Source organism: Solanum stenotomum, chromosome 4 (genome assembly GCF_019186545.1).
Source record: "Solanum stenotomum isolate F172 chromosome 4, ASM1918654v1, whole genome shotgun sequence".
NCBI lineage: Eukaryota > Viridiplantae > Streptophyta > Magnoliopsida > Solanales > Solanaceae > Solanum > Solanum stenotomum.
In genome coordinates, this window is record NC_064285.1 from 28,977,610 (window position 1) to 28,988,549 (window position 10,940).

Genomic DNA, 10,940 nt, shown 5'->3' on the forward strand with positions numbered 1-10,940 from the left:
TAGAATTGAAAGAAGTGAAGTGTAGAAGAGTTGGTATAGGCTTACTCCCAAGTGGGGGATAATGTGCCTAGATGGTAAGGTCTTTGAGTGTCCTTGATGTTCATGAGTTAGGGTTGATTGATGTTCCCACCTTAAGAGATGTAGTGAGTTTGAGAAGTGTTCGACCCGGTGTGGTAGACTCATATGGGACCTTGAGTGATGTGGTAAGGTTGATTGTGAGCAAGAGTTGCTTAATGAGGACCTTCCTAGTTTAAAAGTACCAGTATGTTGATGGCTTCTTGAGAAGTTGTGAATGTCTTGATTAAGGTTCCTTTGTGGTGTTCATGATAAGACGTAGTTGGGTTTCCTCCTAACTGGGGGATGGTATGTTGAGTAGTAAGGTTGTTGAGATTTCCGATATCCTCACCTCTTTCTTTATGTGCCTATTCAAGCCTAAGACAAAGGGTTCCTTTTTGGCTTGTTTCATATTTTTGGAGTCATGGGTGACATTATGTTTCCATGTTCTCCTTATATTATGCATGTTCTTGATGAATTATTAGTTGAATGAGAAAATGAGTTTCCATGATTTATTATTCCTCAGGCTAATGAGCATTTACTATGAGTTGTCTATATGCTTCATGAAGTGAAATGTTGAACATGCCTAAATGTGTTTTTATGAAGAAGTTGCATAATGTGCTTTTATGAGAAAATCTCTTAAATATGCTTAATGATGTTATAATGAGACTGTTGTGATTGGGAGAAGGAAGTTCCTACAATGAAATGAGAAATGTGAAGTTTTGATTCATAATGAGTTTGTAGATGTAGTTCCTACCTTTTTGTTTGCATTGAGCTTTTGATGTGGAGTTGATGTTAACTCCTATGTTTTGTGCTTTGTATATTGATGTTGCATGCTTGGTGGGCTGCTAGTCTTGAGTTGTTACCCCTTAATGTGTTTAAAAGTGTCATTCGAAGACGAATGTTCTTAAGTGGGGGAAAATGTAATGACCCTAAAAATAAACTAGTGAAACTAGAACCTAACGTGTGTGTGTTTTGAGTTTGGTGTGAGGTTTGATGGTATTTGATGTCTTCCCGAGCCTTGGTTGAGGGGTTTAGGGTCAAATGTCAAGGTACGACTCCCCATGGACCACCTAGGGGTCCTTAAGGTGGAACCTAAGCTTAACCCCCAAGACCCCAAAGAAAACCAAAGTTGGCCAAAACTTGGTGACCTACGGAAGGGGACTACGCCCCATAGGTCCATCCACGCCCCGTGGATGGCCTCCGTAGGTCAAGCCCCTCCAGACAATGCCCCAGCCCCAGACCACGGACCAGCAGCACGGTCCGTGAATAGACTCATAGTCCGTGGGTCCAGGGCATGAACCATGCATGTGCAATTTGTTTTAGACACGGCTTAGGAAAGGGTCTTTTGGTAAATAGTTAATTAATTGTTTCAAGTGTATGGATGGTTATTTTAAGTATATTAAGATATTTTAAGATTATTAAAAAATAATTAGACCTCATTATTTCAAAACACCAAATCAAAACCCTTCCCTCCCAAAAGTCTTCTCTCTAGAAACTCCATTGGAGATCAAGGTCAAGTTCAAGCTAGGGTTGGGGATTTCAAGGAGTTTCTTCTTCTATTTTCGTGGGGAATCAATAGCAAGGTATGATAGTCTTGATCCTTGTCTAACTTTTTATTCAAGGAGCCAATTCACAGGTGATTTCAAAGCATTAAAAATCTAGGGTTTTACTCAATCTCATGAGTTCTTTCATCAATCATTTTCAAATTGCTTCTAATGACGATTTATGATTGTATTGGTGTTTAATTGATGATTTAAGATGAAAATACTCTATGAACCCATGATTTCTCTCAATTCATAAATTGTACCTTATGAAGTGGTTTTCATGATCATGAATGAATGTTGATATATTATGCCTAAATTGATTTAGATTGTTGAATTGTATCACTATACATGCCTAATTGTATTAATGAAAGGTTTGTTGGTGAAAGTGAATTCATGGCCTTGAAAAGGGAAAGTGATGACCTAATTTACATGTTGAAGTAGAATAGTGCTTGAGCTATTGATCCACTTGAAAGGTGGAGGTGTTTAATTACTTTGTATATTGTGATCTTAGCCTTGAAGGAATAGTTAGAGGAATTGAAGTATTATTACGATATTGTATATGTTAATGAGATGTGAAGGACTTGCATGTGATTTCAATGATAGAATGATGATCATGTGTAGAATGTAATTGTCTTGTTATTGATAGTATATTCTAAATTAACACTCATGAATGTTGATGATGGAATGTGAAGGGTTTCTATAATGTAATGTTGTATCTTGGATTGGTAGGCTTAGGTGCCCTCTTCTTGATAAATGAAAGCTATGTTGAATGTGATCTCTTGAATTGGTAGGCTAAGGCATCCTTTTCTTGTAATGATGAATGTGATAATGAATGAAGTATCTTGACTTGGTAGGCTTATGCATCTTCTTCTTGAATAATGAATGTATATTGACTTAATGACTAATGAATGTGTTGATGACTTAGAATTAGTAGACCTAATGTTGGTAGTCTTTTCTCGAAGGAATGAATGAATGTCTTGAGTTGGTAGACCTAATGTTGGTAGCCTTCTATAAATGACTAATGAGGTATTTTAGGCTATGCCTTGAACCGGTAGAGCTAGTGATGGTGGCCCTTCATGATGAGTCTAGAACCCAATGTCAATATTAAACCTTGAAGCGGTAGAGCTAATTGTGGTGGCCTCCTTCTTGTGTGAGATGATGAACCTTGAATCGGTAGACCCAGTGTTGGTAGCCCTTTCTTGTGTGAAATGATAACCTTGTATCGGTAGAACCAATGTTTATGGCACCCTTCTTGGAAGTCAATGAGCTATCCCTAATTTACCATGAATAGGTAGATCTAATGATGGTGGCCCTTTCTTGTGTAAAGTACTTTGGGTCGGTAGACCTTGTGATTGGTGGCCCTCTCAAGTACAATGATGTTAATGTGAATGAACTACTCTATGGGTATGGAGGCTAAGCACCGAGTGTATATAGTAAGATGGAAACTCTCCCAACGTTAGGCTAGGGTTCCAATGAACATCTTCCTATCCCATAACTATGTTCCCACGTAGGATATTAGCTAGCGGATTCCATGACAAATAGAACACCTCTTACGGTGTGGGGTTACATGACACCGGATTCCATGTCTAGCTCACATGGTCTATGTCGGTTAAATGTTTATTCCCATCATGTGAGATGTGTATTATGATTTCTTGAGGAGTTCTACAAATTGTGGGTGGTAGTATGGGATACCATCCATGCATTTCACGAGTAGACTTTGAGAGAGTCATAGTGAGTTCTCTAAGTCTTAATGACTATTGTTTGAATGTCCTCCTAGGAAGACGTTAAGGAGACTGTTGATCTAATTTCTAATGAATGAAAGTCCTCTAAATGATGTTATTTAGTAATGTTGACTCTTATAAGCTTAAATGTAATTATGCATGTTATACTTGGATTGTATTATGAGTACTTCCTTGTCATCACTTGTCATATATGAATGTGCCTTGTCTATGGTGACTTCAAAGGAGTACTTAGTGTGAGTGGTAGTATGGGATGCTACTTGCACATTGCACAAGTATGACTTAGAGTTGTCTTAGATGGCGGTCTTAATGTGATAATGTGACTCATGTAATGTTTATGTCTCTTATATTCTTTGTTGTGAAAAGGTTGAAAGGTTGAATGGTAAGTTCACTTTTGGTTGCCTTAAGGTGGTACTTTAGTGTGGGTGTGGTATGGGACGCTACCCATACATTGCACAAGGTATAGCTTGAGGGTTACTTGAGGTGGAGGTTTAAGTGAAGGTAAAGGTTCATATGTGGATTATATTCTAATGTGAAATATGACTTAAATGTTGGTTGTGACTTATATTATGCCTCTTTTATCAATGTTCATGAAGTTTTACCAAAAATGGCATATAGCATGACTTCCAAATAAATGTTCGTTTTACGCATCTTTTTCCATGGCTTCCATACTTAGTACTTTTTGTGCCAACCCCATTCTTCTCCATTTTTTTACCAAAGTGTAGGGTTTGGAGATATTGGTGTTCTATGCTTGAGGAGTAAGTTTCTAAGGTGCTTGAAGATGAAGACTTGGTGAGTCCTCATAGTTTCGAGGACAAAACTCATATTGTTCCTTTATGTCTTTTAGTTTATGTTAATGCTTTTGTATGGGCTAAGTCCCAATTTTGTATTCAATGTATTAGATGGTTTGAGACATAGTATATAAAGTCTAGAAAGTCTTCCGCTTGCTTTTAATGAAAATGTCTTCGATTGTAAAGAAAGTTTTTAATTCTCCTCTATTTTCTTATGTTCTTATGTTCAAGAATGCTATGAGGCTTGTATTAGACCCCTTTGGGGTCGAGTACGCCGTGTTACGACTAGGGGGTACTCTAGGGTCGTGACATCTTTCATCTTTGAAATCCTGGCCAATAACCTGATTTTATTAACAATAAAAGAAATCTTATGTAAATACTTAACAATAGTTTCATCTATTGCATCCGAAGAGATTCAAAATTTCTTTTCAAATTCAAAATTTGCATTTGCCTTATGGGTCACTCCCTTAATATTCTTTTTATTTTTATTTTTTTCCCATGCTTCTTTTCCCGTCTCCCAAGCAATGATTTTAGAAAAAATCGAAGTCGCAACTGAATTTTGAATTACAGCTTTGGCTTGAAGTTTTTGGTTTTTTCATCCGAATGAGATTTAATTTGAGCAAGGGTAGGATTTGAAGGGAGAGGTTGTAAGGGTATATCTTCCATTGCAACTTCCCACAGATCATAGGTCAAGATATGATTTCATTTTCACTGACCAAATCACTAGTGAAAATTTTTGGGGCATTCAAAGAGAGATAGTTGCTTGCCATTATTTTGATTAAAAATGGTTTAGCAATGCCTGTGTGTTGAAAAAAGCACGGGTAGAAAAGGTAGCCCTGATGGGTTAAAATGGGTAGCCCTTACGGGTTAAAAATGTATGATAGGTCTTTGGAAAATTTCACAAATCCCTTAAGATCAATGAAGCTCTTGATACCACTGTTGGTGGTTTCTAAAAAAGATGGGGCAACACAAAATGATTGAAAATGTTTCTCAATAGATTGAATGGCTTTCAATAGCTTTCAATAATTTTATTAAGCACTGAGGAGCTTTAAATAGCCAACATAAAAATATAATCTGCATAATTTGAAATTTAAAATAACCTAAAATATCTCAACAATTAAAACAATCTAACAAATATTTAAAATTCAAATTCATCCTAAAACTAGGTAACTTATTATTTTAAAAAAAATGACTGCAGTAACTAAAAGCAAACTCAACAATAATCCATTCTAAAATCATAAATAAAATATTAGGTGGAAATACGTAGACTAATAGTTGGGTAATACTTCCCTTTTCCTGGCTTTTTCCGTCTCAAAATACTTATCGTGTTTTTTTATCTACATGTTTCTTAAGATAATATCAATTAAAAAGGAATTTTGATTATTTTATTCTTATTTATGTCTTAATATATAATTTTGCTTTATTAAATATTTATTCTATATATGTTTCAGATATTCATAATTTGCAAGATAATTACTACTAAAATTCTGTTTATGTGTCATAATCCAAAAATTCTTGTTTTTACTTTTGTTCATGAATTTTCAGATATTCAAAAAAAAAATGTTTTCACTCCAAATTATTCACAAAAATTTTAAAAAACTCTAGCTCCCTTTATGTTTTTGGTCAAACACAACTCAAATATTCAAATATTATTTTTCACTTTGAAACAAAAACTACTCTTTTTCTTTCTATTTTCACAATTAAATATGAAATAAACCAACTTAAATTAAGATATTTAGATAAGCATTATTTACCAAGAATCCAGTTCAATTCAAAATTCTAGCTGCGACTCTATAAACATGAAATTTTATAGGAAAAAAAATAACTCATTTATGTTACCTGGGGAGGTCACAATCTGTAGGCTGTCATCTATATTTGAGATAACGATTATCTTTTCTTCCATTTTTTATGCAATTAAGACCTTGGTCTATAAATGGACACTGTAAAGAATCATAAATTGGATAAGATTCATCAAACATCCAACTTCCTTCAAAAATATGACAGCTCCTCAATTGTACTGTTAATAAATGCAGAAAACAAGAAATAGGTAGATTTTGGTAATTGTTTTAGTAGACATGGTGAAAATTCAGAACACAAATAATAAAATTGGGGGAAAAAATTAAATAAATTGTAGTGTTTGATAATGAATGTGTGTATATGTAGATTTTTGTATGGGATTAAGTAGTTGGTTGTCTTTTTGTTATAGGTAAAAGTGCACTATAATTAGTAAAGTAAGCAACTGAAAAATGTCATCAACATCTTTCTATTAATGCTATGTACTCTCCTCTTTTGAATTTACTTTTAGAGGTTAAAATTATCTATCGTGTTCTTTTCAGAGTAGAATATTAAAATAACCTAAATTGTATCGTGTTTTAATACCTAAATTGTTAATAGTGTGAATTTCATTAATTTAAAAAATGCACTTCAGTGGTGTGTCTAATACATTCTCTCTTTTATTTAAAAAAAAATTGTCACATAACATTCTACATGGAGAAAACGTTACACCTTGATAAAAATTAAATAATAAACTATTAGTATTAATTCAAAATTCAATACTAAAGTATCATTCCCCCACAAAATAATAAAATTGATTTTAAAAAAAATAATAATAAATTTTACAGTATTTTTCTTACCTAAAAATATGTCATCTATACATAATTGAGGTTTTTGTAGTACTCAAGAATAATTAGTAGTACTAAGGTATAATGAGCGGAGAAAAAATTGTCTTGAACTTCTACAATGATAAATAAATTGAGATAATTTATTCTAGAAATCACAATACATAATTTCAAACAGAGACATTATTTATTTTTCTTTTGTTTTCCAAAAAATAATCCCTTTTTCTTAATTTGGTTGTAATTTTTGAATTCCAACATTTTATGTGGCATATTTAAAATCATAATGTTAAAAAATATATTATGATACATTATAATTATAATATTACTTTTAAATCATAAAATAAAAAGAAAGTACGTTGTAAATTTTTATCTTGAATTAAATGAAAACACATAAATTAAAACGAATGAGATATCAAAACAAAAAATTACCCTTATCACATGATTTACACTTTCGCTAAAATAAATAGAAAGAATTAAAGACAATTTTCAATATTAATGAAACACAATCTTTACTTTGTTTTTCAGTTAAAGGAGGCTTTATTTCTCTACCTTTATATCTCGACTCAAATTCATATTTAATTAAATTTTAAATGCAAATATCGAATTTTCTGTGGAATTTTTTTTATTTATATAAAAAAGTTTACTTCTTGATTTAGAGAAGTTTTTACTTTCAATGTTTCGAGTTATATGATATTTTTTGTAATTTTATCAGATATATTCTAAATATTTTAAAGTTTTAATTATCATAACTTTTAGGTAGTTTTTTTCGAAGTATTTATGTCAACTATCACTACTATGGTCTACGATATTCTAATTTTATGCTTGTTTGGGGAGAATAGGTCGATTTAGATAAGACAAGTACTCTTTGCTTCACCCTAGGATTTAACAAATAAAGTTAAATAGTATAACTGTATAATAATATTTTTTTATATCCAAATTTATGTCTTAATTATGTGATGTGATTTGACTTGGTTTAGAGTTTATGAAAGAAAGACTTTTGAAAACTGTAGTCTAAAACAATTCATAGATATTTGTATGACTATAAATATAAATCATGTTATTAAGGATGAATTCAACATGATAAAGTTAAATTGTTACTAAATAGAGAAACGTGTCATTCTTTTTTGAACGGACTACAAAAAAAGTGAGTCATATAAAATAAAACAAGGGGAGTAATATATATTTTTTAGTCTATTCCCAAAAGAAGGTCACGTTTCTATACTTGGAGATAACTTTTAACTTTAAAATTTCAAGTTTCTCCTCAATAAAATGATTATAGACACTAATATTTACTACCATGTTAAAATTCACCATGTTCTTTGTTGTAAACACATTCTAACTAAGGATTCTTGAATTCTCCACGAACAGTGAGCCAACTTTTTTCTTTTCAACTCGACTCTCTAGTCTTAAAATACTGATTTTAAAATGAGTCAATTGTCGATGCATGTTCATTGGTGTAACCCTAGATGTCAAAAGAATCCTTGGATTAATCTCGTAGTTCCTACATAGTGGAGATCATGGGATTAGCCCATGGTTTTTCCTTTTGTTTTGTCACAATTAGTTCAAGACCGAATTCATCTCTCTTTTTTAGAGGATGTGTCTGTAACACCTCGGTCTTAGAAAGAGCTAATTTTAGAAAGAGATAAATTGGAAAGAGCTAATTTGAGATTTGTGCAAGTTAGTCTTCAGTTGTGAATTTTGGGCCAACATCAAATGACCATACCTTTCAGCACAAGATGATTTATGTGGCCCATGAGATATCAAATGAAATGTCTTTGAGTCCTATTTCCAACGTCGTTGAGTTTGTTAATTTCCAAGTTCAGAAGATGGAGATATGCATGTTTGAGTTCAGCTTGTCCTATTAAGGAAATTCATCCGAATTAAGGAGGGGTATTTTGGTCTTTTCCTTACCCCACTAAGTCCACACATTTTCACCCAAATTAGGGGTCAAAGATGATTAAAATCATTTTACGCTAAAGTCTAAAAACATTTGGATGGTTAGGGAAATGTTCAAGAGGAGAAAAGGGATAAAAGCTTCAAGCGTTCAAGATTTCTTGTGATATTTGAGGATTTTCACCAAGAATTTGATTCCTTCGATTTATGTAAGTTATTGATCTTAGGCATATTTATATGCCTAAGTTGTCAATAATTGCTCATAGAGTGCTTAAGTTGAGGAATAATCTTGAGTCTATTAGCTTGATTTTTGTTATACCTGTGATGATTGTGCACTTACACACATGATTAGTTGTTTCAGGAACTCTCAAAGGAAATGGAGTTGGAACAAAAAAAGACGGAGCAAAGATGTGCAAGAAAATGGCCAAGTTAAAAACCACCAATGGATGGCACACTAGTTGGCGCGATGCGCCACTGGTGGTACGTCAGAGAGGAGTTTGTGGCGCACTGAGAGGCGTGACGTGCCAAGGCCCAACATTCAGAGGCACCTCCTAGGCGTGCTGAGAGGCGTGACGCGCCAACACTGATGCAACTGGAGCATGTTCGGGGGGCGATAAGAGGCGCGACACGTCCCTCTTTTGCCGACTTTTCCAAGTTTTAAACATTAAGTAGGATTCCTAATTTGAGTAGGATTTGTTCCCAACTTTTCCTACTATTATAAATAGATCCTTAGGGCTCCATAATTGTGTTGGACTTTTGATTAAAGTGTGCAAGAGCAAGAATTCAAGTTTGTAATAGGTTTTCATCCTACAAGTCTTCTATTTTCCAGAAATTACATGACCTATTGTAGTTTCTTATTTTCTAATAGCATGAGTAGCTAAACCCCCTAGTTCTGGAGTTGTAGCTACGAATTGATTGTTGATTATTTAAGGCTTGTTAAATTAAATCTTCGTTGCCATTATAAGTTACTTCTAAATTCTTGTTTTAGTATTTTATGCTTGCGCTCCATAAGATAAATTTAGTGTCTAATCTTAAAATTGAGAGAGGAGAGATTAGATAGACCAGAGAATATAGAGAGCTCAGTCCACCCATTAGATTGAGGTAATTAGTGTTCAGGAGTGACGCCCAGACGAACAACTTGCTTGGTTATGAAATAGGATGAAATCTTAATGCTCTCCAGTTAGTCTATTTATCGCAGCTCAAAGATCTAGTTAGATAGCTAACTGGGGTAGGCGACGAGAGCTGTATGACCCGGATCATACCATCAACCCTATAAACCAGTAACTTGACAACTGAAATTAATTCTAAGCTAATAATATGATACATGATATTCAGTATATGCTACAGCCTTGGAATTGCTTTTAACTTGCTTGAAACATTATATCAAAGTTGTTCACAATTAGTTACGTTTAATTAGTGCATAATTATTAGTAGATAATCAATAAATCATCAACTCTTGAAAATGTTACTTTTTACATTTAGTTGTAGAAGTAAGTGAATATAGGTTGATTATAAGTCCCTTGGGAACGATAACTCGTTTCTTAAGAATCTATATTACTTGTGCGACCACGTACACTTGAGTGTATATTGGGGAGCAACAAGTTTTTGGCACCGCTGTCGGGGACTTTGAAATTGATTTATATTCAGTCTTCTTAAGTCTACACTTAATATATTCAGATATTACTTACTTCATCTTAGCTTGTGTAATGCAGGTGCTTGATTTTCAGGTCTGGCTCGGAAAGGAGATCTTGTCGAACCTTTTACGAACCTGAAAGAGTTTTATGCCAGCGCATAAAAATGAATCTGGGACGACAAGGAGAATTGGGGTTAGGTATTCCGGGAAACTTTGATGATGATAATCAAGACAACCTGAGTAACTCAAAAATTGTGAATAACCCAAGGAGTACTGCCTGTTGTTCCCGCAAGACCAGTCGGTGATGTGGCAGTCCCACTCACAGCCAATTTGGCATCCAGTAATAGAAAACCTCCACCAGGGGGTAGATTTGAACTAAAGTAGAGCATGGTACAGATCTTTCATACTAATGGGCAATTCACTAGTCTCCCCCATGAGGATCCTCAAATCCATCTTAAGACGTTCATTGAAATTACCAATACATACATCCCAATTGGAGTCTCATCAGACTATGTAAGGTTGACTTTGTTCCCATACTCATTGTTAGGAGCTGCAAGACGTTGGTTAGACTCTGAGCCACCAAACTCCATCACCACTTGGGGTAATCTAGCAAAGAAGTTCCTGAGTAGATTTTTCCCATCTAAGAAAATCGTAAAGTTGAGGGG